The sequence below is a fragment of the Pleurodeles waltl genome, chromosome 1_1 (genome assembly GCF_031143425.1).
Source record: "Pleurodeles waltl isolate 20211129_DDA chromosome 1_1, aPleWal1.hap1.20221129, whole genome shotgun sequence".
NCBI classification, from domain to species: Eukaryota; Metazoa; Chordata; class Amphibia; order Caudata; family Salamandridae; genus Pleurodeles; species Pleurodeles waltl.
In genome coordinates, this window is record NC_090436.1 from 286,003,738 (window position 1) to 286,023,608 (window position 19,871).

The window sequence follows — 19,871 nt, forward strand, 5'->3', positions numbered from 1 at the left end:
TAATGCAAGGAACCAAAGGCAACTGAGAATTTTTTTCATTGAATTTTCCATTTTAAACATCTGGGGCCGTATTCACACAGGTACATTTTGACTTTAGTCTGTTTGTGTTAGACCTCTCAGCTTTAGGGTGGTCTTCCCCCAAACCTTTTGCCTACTGACCTTCAGTTTTTGCTGGATTTCATTTATGTTGGCCTTACGACTCTGTGCACTTTACCACTGTTAGTCAGTACTTAAGTGATTGTGCTCCCTCCAATGAGCATGGTTTGATAGGTATATACCAATTTGGCATATTCAGTTAACTTTTAAGTCCCTTGTAGAGTGGTATACCATATACACAGGACCTGTAAGTTAACTACTGCCACTGGACCTAAGGCACTTATTTGACACTCACTTAAGTAGCCCTCCAAAACATATCCCAAGCCTGGCCAATGCAGCTTAAGTGCAGTGTCACACTGCCATGTCGGCTTGGCACTTAAACCCCCTTACAAAGCCATAAACTCTCCTTTTATAACCTATAGGTCAACTCTAAAGTAGGACCTAGGTAGCCCACAGGGCAGGGTGCTGTGTAATTAAAAGCATAGACACAGGTTTTACGTGTCCTGATAGTGAAACACTTCCACATTTCATTTTCACTGCTGTGAGGATCATAAGCTGTAATTCCTGATTGGGAGCAAGTAGATATGTCATGTTAGGTACCGATGAAATTGTAATGATAAACCCATTTTAATATAAAAGTCAGATTTTTCATTACAATTTTGAAAATGCCACTTGTCATTTTCCTACCTTGAGCCCTTTTGTTCCTGTAGCCTGACCTGGGTCATGTGACTGGGTGTAGTTGACAGTTATCCTTTGTGAATTCCACCCATAAATATAGACTGTAGAGGGATTAGGTGTGTCTGAATGGGTCAATCTGATGGCAGGATGGTGTGGAGGGGAAAATAGACACAGCCCCATGTGTACCTAAAAAGTGTGTGCTCTGCCTTCACATGAATGAATTAACAGCCCTGCATTGTCACTGCAGCCCCCTTGGCGCCAGCAGAGTCGGAAAATTCCATGTACTTCAGATGTACTTTCAAGAAGCTTGTTCTACCTTCTAGAAGAAAGGCATCAGCGTATAAAAATAGGACCTTCAGTCCCAGACTTCAGTACACTACTGGAGCTACGGAAGAACTCTCAGAGGACTGCCTGCTGCTGTGACCTGCAATGCACTCTGCCAGACTACTGCTGTACCTGGAAGGACTGCTTTGCTTTTGCTACCTAAAACCAAAAGGGTATACTACCTCATGGCATGGTCGTTGACTACACCCCTCTGCTTTGCCTGCTGGAGTTTCTTGACTTACATTTTGATGACTAAATCCATATGTAGACATCTTCAACCCAGCTTCGATCCAAGACCACCTGAACGATGAAGCTCCCTCCTCAGACACCTCTTGCAGCCCTGCCATGCTGAATTTTATCTTCTAAGAAATTCTTCTTCAAGGACATTCCTAAATCTGAGGGAAAGCCCTGACTGGGTCCAATCCACTTATTGGTTCTAAGCTGCACTCTATCCCAGTCAGACTGAACTTTCAACTTTGACCCAGTCTCGTGGGGCTTGATGTACTTGGCTGGCGTTTTGATCTTTGAGGCACTCCATGTTACTTAACACTTTAAAAAATTATAATTCTAGTTCTACTGATTGGATTTTTGTCATTCTGGTGTCAAATTATTTATTAAAATGTCCTCATTTTGTAAAATTGGTTTGGGATTTTTCTTGTGTTTCATTTTTACTTTATTACTGTTTGTGTGCTGCATGCATACTTTACACTTTTCCTCTGAGTTAAACCTGATTACTTTTTGTGCCAAGCTACTCAGGGTTAAGCACAGGTAAACCTAGTGACTTTTTGTGGTTCACCCTGCAAGGGTTTGTGGCTGTTGCTTGACCAGGGATCACACCCCAGTCAACCAAAACGCAATCTCTCAAAGTTTACTACTTTTCAATATTCACAGATGCACTTATGGGTAGTATCCTTATGATTTGGCAGCAGTGGGCAACTGGGTCACTGAATTGTGGGAGGATGTCCGGACTGTGTATGACACACAAAATAAGGGGAAGGATGAGAGAAGACAGGTGAAAGAGAAGATCACTAGCATAGAAGTGGTAAACCTGTCTCCGTCTCACCCCACTCAAGAAGGATTTCCTCTTCCCGATGAACCGCTACCTGCTGCATGTGACAGACGACCATAATGTGGTGCCAGTTAAAAATTGGAGCACAAAGAACCACTTAATATGTGACTATGGAGGGTACTACGTGTTTGTGCTATGCCCGTAGTGTTTTGCACTCCTACGTTTTTCATTTTCTCAATCACACAAATCCCAGAATCAGGTGTAAATCAAATTCAAAGTCCCATTATCTTCTTGAGTAACAGTGGTATCTCCTCTACCTAGGACTTGCAGTATGAATTATAACTGACTTCTGGATTTTACCATATTTTTGTTTCTATTATACCTGCAACAAATTTTCTACCACATAGCTATTTTCATCCAAGTATATGAGGATCAAGTATTGTATTTGTGTGTAATCTGTTGTGTTTCTTTTCAACATACAACCAGATTGGATTATTCTGCTGGGGCAGAAGTCCATGCATGTGCAGGTCAACCTCAACCACCTGCAAGAACTGGTGCATAAACATGCCAACAGGAAGGGTGTTCCATGTTGTACAGTAATTTCATTCATTTGCTGGAGATGTTTTATTACATTTATTTCTTGATTTTGTATATGTGAACTTTACTATATTTTGGTTTGACATGTTAAAAGGGGAATTTCATCAGAAAGGGGTCCATATTCATCCAAGCCCTTTGATGTTGGCCAAGACACCATTGCAGGCAAGAGTGACTTCTGATCCTTGTACTGATGTCACAAAAGGTCAGGCACCACACAGTGAGCTGATGATAGACTCTGGTAAGTTCACTTATATATAACTCAACAAAAAATCTGATTGCCAGATTTAATGGATGACTTATTAGCAGACTGTGGCTTTGCAAAAATCCCTTTTGTCACCCTGCTCAAGATGCACAAATATACTTTATAAGATTAGAAGCCTACACAACATGTTGTGCAGTGTGATTATATGAATCAACATTTCCAATCATTGTAAACTTTATGAACATGATAACTGGTAATGTCTACTCTATGGAGGAGTGGTTCCAACTGTTTATAAATTGAATTTGATTAACACATACATTTTCTTTAACACATAAGCAATGTTTGTACAAATATGTATGTATTGGCTTTATTACAGCTGCTGTCAGAAACATCCGTACAGCCACCCCACATACTGTACAGAGAAACAACATGAACACATCTCAGGGACTAAAAGACCTACTAGCAGCAGCAATTAGACACACTATCACTTACAATTCAGGTAAGTGTGCCAACATTTGTAAGTAACTAATATTTTGTATCGTGTCTCAATAACTAACTCTTGGGGAAATTAGCTTGACAGATGATACAGCTTGTTCTAAGCTTATAATGGCGGTGTGTGATTCTCCAGTATTTACATTGATGTCCATGTTTTGTTGGTTTTGTTCCCTTATTAATAATGATGACAATTAAGTAAGGTGAAGCCTCTCTATTTGAAGCTGCTGGATTGAGGAACTCATAATCGTTCAAAATCTAGGAGCCAGGTCCAGTAATTGACCTCATGGGGATATCCAAACCACACAGATCTGTAATTGAAGTTGGTGAGTCTGAGTTTGCATTTCACATGCTTGTTTATCACATCACTGCTAAAGTCAGAGCTATTGTATATTGGGTTTTATAAACCGCATATCAGATGTAACTGAAACAGAGCAGAAGATGCATTGTAAATAGTCTGTTGTGTTGTAGCACTTAAACTCGTATGTCATAATCTTCATCTGTTGCAATCTCTGTTTTACAGGTACTGGAGAAAATTAGTTGCTCAATGAAGCCAATCCATCTACCAGCTGAGTGAAGTGGGCAATCCAAGGAGAGAATCTGATTCACCTCCAAGCATCAGTATCTGTGGCCAGCGGAGGAGGAGGAAGAAGATGAGCAGGAGCTGTTAAGGAGAAGGACGTGGATAAAGAGGAGGGCATTGCTGGTGTACTGGCCAAAAGACGGAGTCGACTTCATATCCAGTGAGCATTGCACCTCCTAATTCCTTTCTGAGGAATTCCAGTCCCCAGCAGTCAGCTATCCAGCGACAGAGTCTACCAGCCCTGGCACAACCATCACCTTCTCATAGCCCACACTTCCGAGGTCGATGTGCAGAATATCCTTCACACTTCTGTCAGGAAGGTATGTTGCAGGCCTACTCTCAAATTTCTGAAGGAGAGAACACCCCTGGTGAGAAACAAGTATTCCCTAGGCATGAATCTCCTCACCACAGCCTCCGAGATGCAGCCCTTCCTGTGCTGGTGAACCTGACGATCATATCATGTGGACGGGGAAAGGCAGATGCTCATGGTGGCCAGTTGGAGAAGGAATGTTTCCAAGAGCAGACCGATGTGGATCAGGATATTTGTGCAATAGGGGTGACTCTATTTGACATTTCAGACCTACTACATGGACTCCCTTATATGTTTGACAGGCAGAACCAGGTCCTGGACAATGTTGAGGAATGTTGCCAAGACAAATCAAGGATGCACCAAGGTCACATAAAATTATATAGGGAAGTGAGAGTTTAAACATGAAGATGATGGAGGGCATGTTAAAAATGTTCCACTTTCTATCTTCAAAGTCAACACATGGAAGAGAATCTACACACTACCTACACCTCAACCTGTACAGGGACCTGCAAACCTACATGTGCGGCCACCTGCACCCAACCCTGTACAACCACCACAACCACTATCTGTACAGCCATCACCACCCAAACCTGTAAAGCCACCAGCTCTGCATCTGTCCTTCCACCACCAACCCAACTTTTACAACCACCATGTCCCTCATCTGTACAGCCACCACCACCTATCTGTACAGGCACCACCACCATATTCCTCATCCATACATCCTCCACCCACATACTGTATAGTCACAATGTCTCCCATCTGTACAACCGCCACCTCTCCAATCTATATAGTCACCACATCCCCCATCTGCACAGCCACCCACCCCATCAGCAGAGCAAACTGATCCACTTGCGCAGGTATATGCTACACAAGTACACATAGATCAGTACCCACCTAGAATGCGTACTCACTCACAAAGATACTCATCCCCACAATTGAGAAGTTGTAAAGATATTTCCCCATGAGTATTGTAAATATATTTTGCTACTCAACATATGGATAGCAATAAATATATGTGCACCAATCACTGATTCTACCCTGAGTTGACATTGCTGTTTTTAAATAATTACTTGTAGGGCATATACTTCTACTTCTACATAACTTATTGTGAGTACCATATGTCGACCTATAGGCCCATCTGTGTCGCAAGGCATTGTCTTAAAAACATACACTAAGCAGCTACAGAATTACCATTAACCACATCTTATGCAACACACATATTGGAAAATTAAATTATTGATAGAGAGGTTTGTGAAAATATTATTTTTAAAAAGTTTATCAGTGTATAAATAAATACCGGGAAAATCAGCTAAAGTTACATAAAATTGTCGGATTGAATGGGATAAAAAATTCAAATGAGTCTTCACGCATAATGGGCAAGGGAACTAGGGCAACGTAATGAAAAGTCACCAGGAAGCATCAGGTGAACCAGTCTATATCTAATGAGTCAAACAAAATAGTCTACAGTCAAACCATTGATCAAACACAAGAGTCGAACTGACAAACTGGTAGACACCCAGCAGTAGGTTAAGTGGGACTTGAAGCCAAAGCAGACAATATAGCTGTTGACGGTGGAGGGATTGACTAAATCAAGCTGCCTACACTGATTTTCTTTGAGCATCCGTACATGGTCACTTAAGTCTTTGAAGTTCATAGAGAACACAGTCTTGGCATCCTCAATAGCCCCCATCTCCCCCTGGAGTACAGGCTCAGAGACCTATGGAGGGGATTGTGGCTCATATGAGGGGTGTGAGGTGTTGGGGGAAGGTGTTTCCCTTGACTCTTGCTCTTGTTGGTGGGCTCTTGGATGTGGCTTAGTGGCAATGGGGTGCAACTGGATGCCCTGATGGAATAGGGGCCTCAGGAGTTGGGAGGGACTGACATCAGGCCCAGATGTTGTTGGGACATGCTCTAGGGACACCATTGCAGATGTTTCGGCTTGTGGGCCAGGCAGAGAACTAACTTATTTCTCCACCTGGCTGGTGGTGTCCATTTCAATTTCCGCCATTCATTCTCCTCATCTTCGAACCATATTATTTTTGTGATGGTCTTGTCAGCCTACGGATGGGTGCACTACCCCTGGGGGGTGATTGTTTTCTCTACTTTTCCTAGTTGGTGGTGTCAAGAGGATGTGCTTGCCAAGGATGTTCTAGTCTGCCCTGTCGTGATATTCTTTGGCCATCCTGGTCCACTGAAAAATACAAATGAACAATTATGTAGGTGATGATCACTTTTAAGGTACGAGGTTAAAAATTAGATAAAGCACATGCTGTCATCATTCTGTCTGACCTAAGTAACAATAATATGTGATCTTTTTAACACTACTATACTGTATATGATTTGACTTTTAAGTTAATTAATAAATTACATATTGCAGATATAGCAGAATTTGACCCAACATGGTAAATTTTGTCAGAAGTATTAAGAAAGGTAAACTTCCATTTCATTGTAAGTTGAGTTTTTTTATCACACTACTTTTCAATAGTAAACTAACAAGTGCAGAGCCTACACAGTTGGGTCAAATATCAGCTCACAGAAAGGTGTAACCTGGTCTGTCAATTTTTGTGCGGAGTTTTCTGCTCCAACTACACAGTTTTCATAGTCATAAACTTACCATAAGCTCATATATTTCAAATAGCACAGAAAAATGCACCATACATTAAAGTGTTATTCAACCTATGTGAATCAGGCCCCGGGATGTAATCCTAAAATAATCCTGTTCTTAAAATGAATATTCCCCAGGGAAATATCTGAATCTGTAGGTTGGGAAAGCCACAGTTTCCATTACAAGAATGCTTTGTTTATGCAGCACTGTACAACTCATATATGCATACTTTGGACTGCTACATATGTTTTTGACAATGACATACATGACATTCTTAAACAAATGTGTCCCTTGAGTACATATTGGATATGTATGTATGCAGTGGAGTAAGAAAAGGCACAAAATGTCATCCTTGACTTTATTTCAAGTAACAAATAGTAGTTATGAAAAACCACACACACACAAAAGCACGCAATACAACATAGGAATATTACACGCAATCATACTAACAATGAAAAGTGACAAGTCCACATATTCACCATAGCATTCAACATTTTAAGGTCCTTGGTTTATTAGTCATGAAACTCCACGTGCATTGCATCAGAGAAATGCATTTATGATCCAAATCTACCCATTTATGTCAATTTGTGTTGCTCTCTGCCCTGATTGCGTAATCTCTGCCCCAAGTGCGTAGTCTCTGTACTCGGGGCTGCGATCAATACAAACACACAGGACATAACATATTGGATATGTCAGCAATTTTGTGGTCACTCTGAGCCATCCTCACCTCAGAGAGGCATCATCCTCCTTCCTGCTGCTCTGTTCATCTATCCTGCTTCCAACATGGCTGAGGTTCCAGAGGAGAAGGCACCCCCTTCACCAAGAGTGAATCAAAGATCATTAGTGAGAGAATGCTTACTTTGTACTCTCATCTTTTTGTGATCCTGAAACCCGGCATTGCAGAGTCTGCCCAAGTCTTGCAGGACAATGTGCTCTGCAAGTGGAAAGTAATTTTTGGACATACACAATTGCAATTGTGCTTACATGTTCTAACATCATATGATGATCTTTTGCATTGCTTGTGTACTTACCTCAGGTGGAATGATGTCATTGTTCTGGGTGTGCAAGCTGATACAAAGGCTTATCGGCTAGTAACAATGCCACACTGGGGGCTACTTGCATGCCAATGTGGCCACATTGGTTGGACAAAGACAGCACATAGCAATGCCTTGTGTTTCCTTACATCATACAACCCTTCCATAGATTGACCTGGAGTGCTTCCTTGCATCCACTTACCAATTTTGCCACAATTCCAGATTAACATATATCTCATTTGTACGTGTGATGCATTCTGCATCACATGCAGTAATCCTACAATCCTTGTCATTTTTTGTTGGGTGCAGGAAGGAGACCCTTACTACTCAGACAATACTGATCAGGACACAGGAGCACTTGCCCCATTGTGCAAGGTTGCAAGCATTGTAGTTTTGAAGCTACAGTGCAACAAGAGCAGCGGCACACAGCAATATGTAACTTATCCTGTACAAATATATATCTTTATGTTCCATTCCTTTCATACAACTCAACACAGCAAGTTCCCTTGCTGCATTCAGTTCTGTCAAAGTATATTACAGATGACCCTTGGAGTTTTACAGAGAGTGTAGTTTGAAACATCTGTGCTATACTACCCATGTTACTACATTGTCCAAAAAGCAGAGGGTCATGTCCCCTCATATTCATTCATCCATGGCCTCAGTAGGTCAGCAGCAGAGACTACTCCAACCCCACTGCTGACATTAGGCTCAAAGGGATTACACCAGTATGTCCAGTGTGAGTTCTTGGCATTTGTTGGCCCTATAATTTGGAGTAAGTGGAGTAAATGGACTAATGAGATGTCATCAATGTATGTCACCCTGATGTAACATCTGTTTGTGTGGGCCAGTGAAATGAGCTACACATAATGGCACTTAAAGTGGGGGGATGCATGATTGTTTGCCGTTTTTGTATCACTGTGATTCCAAAATAAAGGTTCTTGATTACAGTCATTAGAGAAAAGTTTGGTTTTAAACTTGTAAGTTTCCATCTTCTTTACAAAGCCATCTCTCACTCACTCAATGCATAAACATGACCCATTGTAGTGGCTGTTTGAGAGAATGCTAGAGATGTCCACTGAGCCAGAGAACAGTTCAAAAATTGAGAAACTTAACTACACAAACAAAGGCAATATAGGCCTCAACTCAGTAGCCCTGATAAACTACAAACATGTCTGACAAATGTTTTGCATGGCCTAACTTTTAACTCTTGATAGTAGCTTGTGGTTACATACATTATGAAAGGCTCACAGACTAGTCGCAGAATGGAATTTATCAACAGAGTGGTAAATGTCCACCAATCGTCACTGACAACAGACTGGTCACTCACCTACAAACCATGCCCTCTGTTTGGTACATCACCATGGTTCCTTAGATTTTGATATTGGTGAGGATTCAGAGGTATGTGTAAGCCTTGAAGTATAACAATAATGTGCAAGACACACTGCTACTATTATCCTGCACACATATTCAGGGGAGTACAGCAGAACCACCCCATGCAGAGTCAGGACATCTGAATCGTGACTTGAGGTGGCCAAAAGTGCACTCTATGATGACTCGTGTACGTTTACGTGCCATATTGTACCTCTGCTGAGATACAGTGCCTTCACATCTGTAGGTTATGAGGAGAGAGTGAATACACTGCATCACCTAAAGGGGAAGATAATGAAACAATGAAAATAGCCCTCTCTCATTGTCTAGTACATTATCCATCGCAAGCTACATCAAGGGTCAGGTAGGGTCATGTATTGGGTTTGAGTATGGGTCATTTGATATGGTTGTGGACTTTTAACCAACATCTATGTATATTGGAGCACTATGGTACTGTGTACTTACCCAGAAACCACTTAATCCCAAATGTGCCTACTTCCAAGCAGCGTGCAATAGGAGATCTGTAGAAGATGAAGCTGTTATGTGTACTGCTCCGTAACACAGCATACACATTGGTGAAGCAGCCACTGGCATTTTACACAGCCTGTATGTTGATAAAGTCCAAGTGGTGACTTTCAAAAGATGTGTGCAGTGTGGTGAGGTGGCTGAATTTCCACATAATGGCAATCAATTGCACCTATCACATGAACACATGTGGGAAGCAGGAAATTAGATAAAAATCCCTAGCAATGCTTTGCCTTCTCGTTCAGTATATGTAACATAGCTTTGCGTCTCAGAACCTGATACAAGCATCCGGATTGGCTTGTCTGGGAAATGGTAGCAATGTCACTAGAGACCCACTAACAGGATCCAGTGGCAAGGAAATGTAGAGCTCCTAAGGTCTTCACATAGACTGGGATAGCCTGGGAGAGACATGTACAGAATCAAGGCCCTGCTTCCATTTATAAACCATGTCCAAGATGACATCAAGTGGGAAGTGGAATCTGGAAAACATAAGACATCCCAAGATCCTGGTTCTTTGTCTGAAAATCCTCTTAGCTCTTCCACTCTTCACCGTCCTCCTCAGATCATTAATTCTGATGATCAGGGGCAAACCTGCAAACACATTCAGTGACATGTTGAAAGGTCTTACGGGGTTTGTTTCAGAATGCTCTTTTTTTGTATTCAGTCTGGTTGTGATTTGTTGTTGGCATTCTTGTCGAGAAGGGTGGAGGGAGGTAAACACATTCACCGGTGTGCTAGTGTTTAATAAACCATTGGAAATGTGGGCTTTGAGTTCAGGTTTTGACTTGTGACTAGCATTCATATTTGTACTGATTGTGATAAAAAATACAGGACAGAAGAGTCATTTTAATATTTGCCCTGAGTGTTTCAATGAAGTTACAAACATAAATAACATTCTAATGTTTACACTCATAGGGTAATATGATTAAATTACTGTGAATGTATTGCAATCCATTTTTCAACACTGTTTTTGGGGTGGGGTTTGCTTGTGTCAATAACCCCTCAATGACCCCCCTAAAATGGCTAATAGCTCCTCTTCAGTCCCTTGTAGTTACATGTTGCCACACTCTACTGTTTCCTACAAAACCTGCACACATATACATATGGGACAGGCAGAGGCTTTAGACTGCAATGTATTGTGGTTTTTAATTTTGAAGTAGTGTAAGTAGTACTAGAATATAATATATGATATGGTGTCTGATTATGGACCCATTTGCAGAGGCTTGCACTTCCATCTATCCTATAAATGTGTTCTTGTGTACACTGCCCAGAGTTCGGAGTCTCTACCCTCAGTGTAGCAATTGCATCCAACCTGCGCAGTTTCTGTCATGAGTGTGTAAACCTCACCCCGGGTGTGGATACTACCTTTCTAACCTTTTCAACAAATGTTCACTAAACAGAAGTTTCTGTTAAAAAAAAGCAGACCTCACGATCTATAAGTGAATTCTCAGGCTCAAGCCAAGGATTTCAAAATATCTGGCGGTCCTTGGGTTTAATAAAAGACCACATTAAACCATGTCCTTTTGTCTTTCAAAATTATTCAGCTTCTTAGTCTGAATCTTGACTGAATCAAAAGCCAAATTTAGGGGCATATTTATACTCCGTTTGCGCCGAATTTGCGTCGTTTTTTTCGACGCCAATTCGGCGCAAAACTAACGCCATATTTATACTTTGGCATTAGACGCGTCTAGCGCCAAAGTATGAGGAAAGAGCGTCATTTTTTTGCGTGAACGCCTTCCTTGCGTTAATGAGATGCAAGGTAGGCGTTCCCGTCTAAAAAAATGACTGCGACGCAAATGCGTCGTATTTATACTCCCGGGCAAAAATCACGCCCGGGAGTGGGCGGGGCAAAAAACCCCGCATTTGCGCCGGATTTTAGCGCCTGGGTCAGGGCAGGCGTTAAGGGACCTGTGGGCTCAAAATGAGCCCACAGCTGCCACCCTTGCCCACCCCAGGAGGACACCCAAGGATGGAGGGACCCATCCCAGGGACATTCAGGTAAGTTCAGGTAAGTATCATTTTTTATTTTTTTTATAATTTTTTTTGGCATAGGGGGGCCTGATTTGTGCCCCCCTACATGCCTCAATGCCCAATGACCATGCCCAGGGGACATAAGTCCCCTGGGCATGGCCATTGGGCAAGGGAGCATGACTCCTGTCTTTACTAAGACAGGAATCATGTAAATGGCGTCTGGGCATCGTTAAAAATGGCGCAAATCGGGTGGAGGCGATTTTTTGGCGTCAACCTGACTTGCACCATTTTAAGACGCCCTAATGCCATTTTCCCCAACGCCGGCGCCGCCTGGTGTACGTGTTTTTTTTCCACGCACACCAGGCAGCGCCGGTCTGCTAGCGCCGGCTAACGCCATTCAATAAATACGGCGCCCGCATGGCGCTTCAGAATGGCGTTAGCCGGCGCAAAACTTTTTGACGCTAAACTGCGTTAGCGCAGTTTAGCGTCAAAAAGTATAAATACGGGCCTTAATTCCAAGGAAGTAACAGACCCACTCTTTTTGTCTTAATATTTCCAATAATTTCTCAAGTCACCATTATATGATTTACATTTGAAAAGGTTCTTAACCAGGGGCACAGAAACCTACAAGGGGCACAGTTGTGATTACGAAAAAAAGAAACTAGCTCCACCTGCCTGATCAGTGTAATCCTTTTTATCAAGATATTGAAGAATCTTGAAATGTGTTTGAAACTTTGGAAAGCTCCCCTTCTCACTTAGGGGCAGATCCAGGCTAAGGGCCTGATTTAGATTTCAGTGGACGGGTTACACTATCACAACCGTGCAAATAACTTGTCCGCTAAAAAATAACTCCTATTACTTCCTATGTGATTTAGATTTTGGTAGATGGGATATCCATCACCGTTGTGATAGAGTAACTCATCTGCCGAAATCTAAATCAAGCCCTAAGCCTTTTTTGCCATAAGGGCCTCCTGATTCTTATTTGCATAGATTCATTTACTGAGTTAACCATCGATTTATGCTTGTAGATCAAGACAGAGTCAGATGACCATCCTTAACTTGTTCCATTTCCCTCCGTATTTCAAATTCTAAATTATAAATATGTAGAATCAGACTAATCAATACACCAAAAGGAAAGCAATTCATATACAGTCTCTGAATGTAGACCTCTTCTTTGAAGTGTCATTGGATGGCTATCTGTTTAAGGCTGTTTATGTGTATTTGAAGCCTACTCTGGAGATTTCAGAAATTAGGACAGAATTTCACTCAGAAAACAACATTAGTGAATTTGACAATTTTTTTTCACATGAGTCCAAAGCAGCAAATGTGAGTGCCCTGGAATGTGATTTTTATGGCACATGATAAAACCCTATAACCTGGGGTTCAGAATATATCATGTATTATAAAAAGTATCTATTACAAGTTTGGTACTAAAATGGGACATACAATATGGATGTTAATGCTTTTTTAATTACATTCAGTGTTCCCCAGTATTTTTGGACATTTTCCCTTTGCACATTTCATTAGGTTTGACCTGACAAAATGTAACTGGAGAAAATTGTGTTGCTGCGGGGTTCTCGCACCAAGTAATTAGTAGTTGCAGTAAAGACCGCATAACCTACAAGTACAATCTCTGTGCAAAAAGGAGTTAAAGCAATGGTTAGAATTATTTCTCAAAATCATCTCCCTACTGTGTGCTCTGGAAGCATTCATGGATTGATTCTAAAATCAAACAATAGAAAGACAAATACCTCTACTGTTTGTAGCCTATTGTTAGGACACAGTTGTCCCTAACACCTTATGAAGCTGTGCCCTCTTTGCTATTTGTCCTTTGTCACTAAATAGGCCCCTCTCCTTTTTGCTTTTTGAAGAAAGCTTGTGATGACACTGAGGTTTACATGTATATGGTATTTTTATTGTGCAAACCTATGCAAAAGGCTGCAGATCACTGTACATGGTCAAAGATAAGCATACATTCAGTGAGTAAGAGGAGAGGAAGCTGGCTTGTAGACAACTAATGGATTGTGATGGTGTGTTCTTATAAAATATAAGTCTTAAACTCTTTCCCAAATTAGAACAGCGTTGAGTCAGTCATGATGGAAATGGAGATATTGTTTCAGATGCTACGGGCATGGATGGGAAAAGGCTGCTGTCTTGTTTTTTGTCTTTATTGTACTTGTTAGGGTGGTGTCTGATGGTATCTTGGCTGCTGGTGTGCTCAGATCCACCAGTGATGGTGGCTTGTGGGTTTGGGTGTGCTGATCCTAGGGGACTCCACCAAATTCAAATTGGTGCTGCTTAAGAACACCCTTTTCATGTAAAGAGATGGATGTTTAAACTGTTAAGTAGAAATAGCACCAGGAAACACAACCTGTCAATGACAGTCAAAGGTTGTAGTGGAAGAGGGTCTGGGTGCAACTTGACACTGACTGTGAAGGGGCATGCATCTGATACAGTAATCATGTTTGTCCTGGTCAAAGATTTTACCTTTGGACCTTAGTCCTGTAAGTCCCAATGCACCACAGGGATACACTTCTAAAGCAACTCAGGACCTCATGGGGAGGTACCTGGAGATTCACAGGGTGGCATCCAGAGGCCAACACTAGGGTCCGTTCTAGGTCCAATTGCCCTTAGTCAGATGGACAGTTGAGAAAATGCATCTTTTAGCTTGGTAAGTCCCTGTAGCTCTAACTGGAGGTCAACAGCCTTATGATCCTTGAAGTACATTTCTTTGTCATAGGTACAAGAGAGAGCAGGCCCAGTCCCTCAGGGTATTTCTTATGTTGCAGTCCTCTTCTGATCTTCATCAGGCCCAGGAGTGTTCTGAAGTGGGTGCCTAGAGATGCCACATTTATGCCTGCATGAGTTAGTGGGTGGGAATGACTTCTGGGTAGGTCCTACCCACTTTAGGCATTTTGAAGAGAGCCAAAGTCTTCTATAACACTAAAATGTAACTCTGACTGTTGTGTGTGCATGTCGGAAGCATACTATGGTTATCCTAGTGCCCTCTCATCTCACACCCGACTCCAGTTTTAAACAGTTCCTGTACCCCCAACAAACTCAGAGGCAGAAGTCTGGTATAACAAAGATGAGATTTCAGCAACCACAGTGGTTCTGCACAAATTATTTTGGCATTCTGTTTCCCTTCTTTGAAGTGCACCCCAAATGTCATATGGAAAACCCCAGCAGACCTGTCAAGCAGAATTTAAGCCGAACTTGATACTTTAATGCCAGGAAATGATCTCTCCAGTCCCTTTTGCATATTTCTTTCAGGTTCAAAGGGGTAACATCTGCTCATTTAGGTCAGCCTTTCTTTTTGTGCCTGATAGCAAGTTCATACCTCATTCACACCTACTTAAATGTTAATCATTGGCCAGCAAAGTGAGAGAACAAAATGCAGACTTAGCTTCCAGGGACTTCAGGCAGTGCAAAGTTACCTTTCTGTAATATTCACAAAAATTCTAACTTCTCCATTGAATTGGATTTTTATCATCATTAAAATAGTTGTTTAATTAATATTCTAGTTAGTCCCCTTCCCAAGATACAATATTATTTTTCAATATTGCATGCCAGTGGTTTACTATAGACTAGCCAGTCTGGCTACAGTGAAAATAACTTTGAGTTGGAAGCCACTGTATGGACATGTTTTGCATTAACCTTTTACATTTTCTACTTTTAAATTCTGTACACTCTGCCTTTATGGGCAATAAGGCCTACTTACGAGTGTTCTATACATATATAGAATGGAAAGTTTAGGCCTGTCAAAAGGGCTTATTTTGACAGGTCAAATTTGCAATTTTAGAACTGCACCGTCAAGCTACTATTGTAGGCCTGGAGACATGTTTTACAGTGCTACTGCAGTGGGTGGCACAATGAGTGCTTCAGTCGACTGGTAGCATTTAATTTACCAGCGTTGGGTATGCTTGGTATTATATACTAGAAACCTGTTGGCAAATTACATAATTAACCTGGTGCATACCAATTTTCCCATATTGAAAAAAGGAGTAGAAACATGGGTTAACAGAGTTAAAGTCCATAGATATCTATAGCCAACAAAAATATGGTTCAACCAAAAAGGCAATCCGGGATGATTCTGCAGAAAGGGCACCTTTCCAACATGGAGCTATAACGGTGCACTTAGCACATGGTAGGACCAGAAATATTTCAAATTAAATCCATTAAATACATAGCTGTTGTTTGCCAGCAACTAATGAAGGATTATTTAGCATTTCTGGTCAGTTCACTAGCTATCATGTAAATGTTATTAACAATGATGAATAATTTGATCAACTTGGCCTTTCCATTGTACACAAATCCATTCAATGTTTCCCAGCTGGACCATGCCAATGACATTTAAGAGAACTGTCAGCATATTGATTAAGTGATTAGCTACTCCTGATTAATGCCACCAGAAATGGCTCGGAGAGACCTAAAATGCTGTGTTAGGGAGCTCTGATACCCTTTTAGTTGAGGTGTGCTGCTTCTAGTGCATTCTTAAAAGTCTTGTGAAATGCATGTGCGTTAAACATATAAAATAGACATTCACCAAGTATACCATTACAAACTAATGAATTCTCTAGATACACCTTAATAAAGTCAGAGTCAAGTTTATGTTCAAAGTAATAATTCTCTGAAATATATACAAGTATGCAGACAGTTGAACTTCACCGAAAATACTTGAAGTAGCACAGTGGTTATGTTAAAAAATCTCGAAACCACTGAAGATTGCCTGTTGAGTTAATAGCATAACTGTAACTCCAACCTTGATTCACTCATGACATCATTGAGGACCTGGCTTTTAAATTAACCAAACTACCTTAGGCTGTGCTAGCCAAACACACTTGCTCAGTGCCAGGATACCCTCACAGGTGATACTGGAGCTGGTATCCTGGCACTGGTACAGGTGAGCTTGACTAATACACAGAGCAGAAGAACATATCATAACATTGCTTATGACAACAACAATTACATCATTAATAACATTTGTGAAAACATAATTTATTGTGTCCTAAAATTACAGTTTCCACTTCACTAAAGGATATTCCTTGTTTTAAAAAAGCATTACAGAGCAAACATTTGTGATACAACTTTATTTCTGTTTTTTCTTCATTTAGATTCTGGATGATAAATATTCAAGGAACAACAACAATATGCAGCTGGCATTGCGATACATGGATTTCTTCTACACTACCTGTTTTATTCTCGACATGTTAATCAAAATGTTGGGCCTAGGTTTTGCACAATATTTTAAAGATTGTTGGATGCTTTTAGAATTTGCTCTTACTGTGGTAAGTTATTGTTTAAATTCACCTTATTTATTTCCTTTAGGCAATTTAAACATTGTCTTCTGAAACATTGCTTTATATTGTACCACTTATCTAGTATCTATTATTTCACAATTTATTGGAAGTGCTAGGAACTGTAAATATAAGTTCAGAATATCTGTTGTTGTAATAGAAGCAATGAATGGTGTGTTACATTTACCTCACAGTCGTTACCCTGCATTGCCTTTACGCTGACGAGAAAAGAGAAGTTTGGGGTGTCTCTCTCTCTCTCTCTTTCTCTGTATATATATATATATATAAACAAAGATGGTCTAAAAGTTGCTGGGCGGAACACTCCACTGCCGGGGCCAGTGACGGAGAGGACCAGTCTCGAAAAATACTAATCACCAAGGTATTCACTGCACTCCACGAGGTTTCAATAGTGCATATTTATTCCAAAATAACAACCACCAATGCGTTTCAACTCCCTCAGGAGTCTTGTTAAAGGTGGAGTGCAGTGAATACCTTGGTGATTTATATATATATATATATATATATATATATATATATATATATATATATACTGTATATATATATATATATATATATATATATATATATATATATATATATATATGATCAAGACTTTGTTGGTTGAAACGCGTTTGTGTTGGGTTAATCAATCTACAGATTAAATTAGAAATTCCAAGAATCCTGTGAGTGCACGAACGGTGGCTCAGAACTCAAGTTGCAATTACTCTATGAAAAAATTGAAAAACTGTCTAGAAAGGAGATTTCTAAATGGTGGGAGATAGAATCTCTACAAAAGTATATTGATGTGGAAAGAGTACAGAGAGGTCTGAGAATATATACCATACCTACATATGAAGATCCTGACCCTGATGTGCTTGAGGAGTGGGCAGATAATTAAAAAACCAGCTCATTGAATATGATGAAGATTTAAAAAAAATATGCAATAAAGGATAGGAAGAAGATTCTGGAGGAAATTGAGAAAGTGTCTGCGGAGATTGTGTTGCTTACTTCAGAGGATGCCATAGAGGAATTCAAGAAGAACTTGGAGAAAAAATTAAGTAGTTTTGAAGGTGAAGGTGAAAACAACGCAATGTATGTGGAAAATGAAAATTAATTATCAGCGGATAACAACAACAGGGACCTCACGTCAGAGGTGGAAGAAAGTGATGTCTCAGACGGGAACTAGTCTGATATATCTGATTTCCTCCTGGAGAAAGGACCGGTGGTGGATAAGAATGTAAGCAGGTCTAATTTTTTTAAACAATTTCGCCTCCTGAACCAGGGAAGGACAGACCAAAGAAAATAAACTTTTCCACAACAGGGCAGGGGACGGGGTGCAAGAGGCAGAGGGAGAGGAACCGGGCAGCAAAGATACGGGCAAGGAAAAGAAGAGCTCAGACAAACAGGTGTAACAACCAGAGCCCGGAAAGTGATGTGAGAACGGTAGTACATTTATCAAAGAGGACATTAACTGAACAAGAAACTAGCCTCTTGGCACTAGGTTTATCATTCTGCCCTAGGACTGATTTTGACTATGTACAGACAAGGATTGATCTTTTCCATCTGGTCAGGAAATTGAAATTAAAGAAATGGTTTCATACAAAAGTTACTTCAGATGTGTCAGGAGGTGATAAATATAATGCTAGTACATTAACAATTTCTGATGTGGAGGTATTGCATATGCTTTCATGTTTACATGATGGCATTGAAGCTCATGAGGATCCTATTTTAAACCTAGTGGACCTGGGGATTGATTTGGTTTGCTCTTGTCCTACTACGTTTAAACCGAAATCAATATTCTTACCTGCCATATATTGTGAGGCGATTGATGTTTTTGAAAGAGATGTTATTAAACAATTGAAAAAAGTGAGATATCAAGGGAAAAACAATGGACAATAGAATCTGACTAAGGCACAATCTGAGGCACTAAAAGGTTTGAAAGATGATGGCAGTATTGTAATTAGGCAATCAGACAAAGGGGGAAATGTTGTTGTTTTGGATAAGGATGCCTATTTAGCAGAAGGATTGAGACAGGTTAATGATCATACCTGTTATACACCGGTAAATTGTATTGATGTCAAAAATTCCAATACTCAATATTTTGAATTGTTGTTAGATTGGGGGGACAAAGGGTTACTCAATTGGGATGAGTATTATTTCTTAAAATGTGATTCACCAATAATACCCATTTTGTACCTATTACCTAAAATTCATAAGAGCAGTGTTAGTTCACCTGGGTGACCGATTGTTTCTGCTATGTGGTCCCTTTTGGAGAACACTTCTAGGTACATTGATTACTTTTTTTGAGACCTTTTGTTGAGAGCCTTCCATCTTGTATAAAAGATACTACCCAGTTTTTGATCATAATTGATTGAATCCAATGGGAAGATGACTACCTCCTTCTTACTATGGATGTCACCAGCCTTTATACATGTATCCAACACGATTTGGGTTTGACATCAATCCGACACTTTTTGAGGGCAAGATCGCTCTCCTTTCTGATGCATACAGAGATGATATGTGACATGACTAGCTTCTGTCTCAGCAACAATTCTTTCCTCTTTGATGATAAGCTGTGCAAACAAATACAGGGTACAGCCATGGTGACTTGTTTTCCACCGAGTTATGCAAATCTGGTGATGGGCTGGTGGGAGGAGCAGATATCCACTATCTTACCAGATTATGATGAGAGGATTATTCTATGGTGTCGCTATATAGATGACATCTTTGTGATTTGGAAAGGTGATGAGAAATCGGCAAAAAGTTTTGTTGCCTCTCTT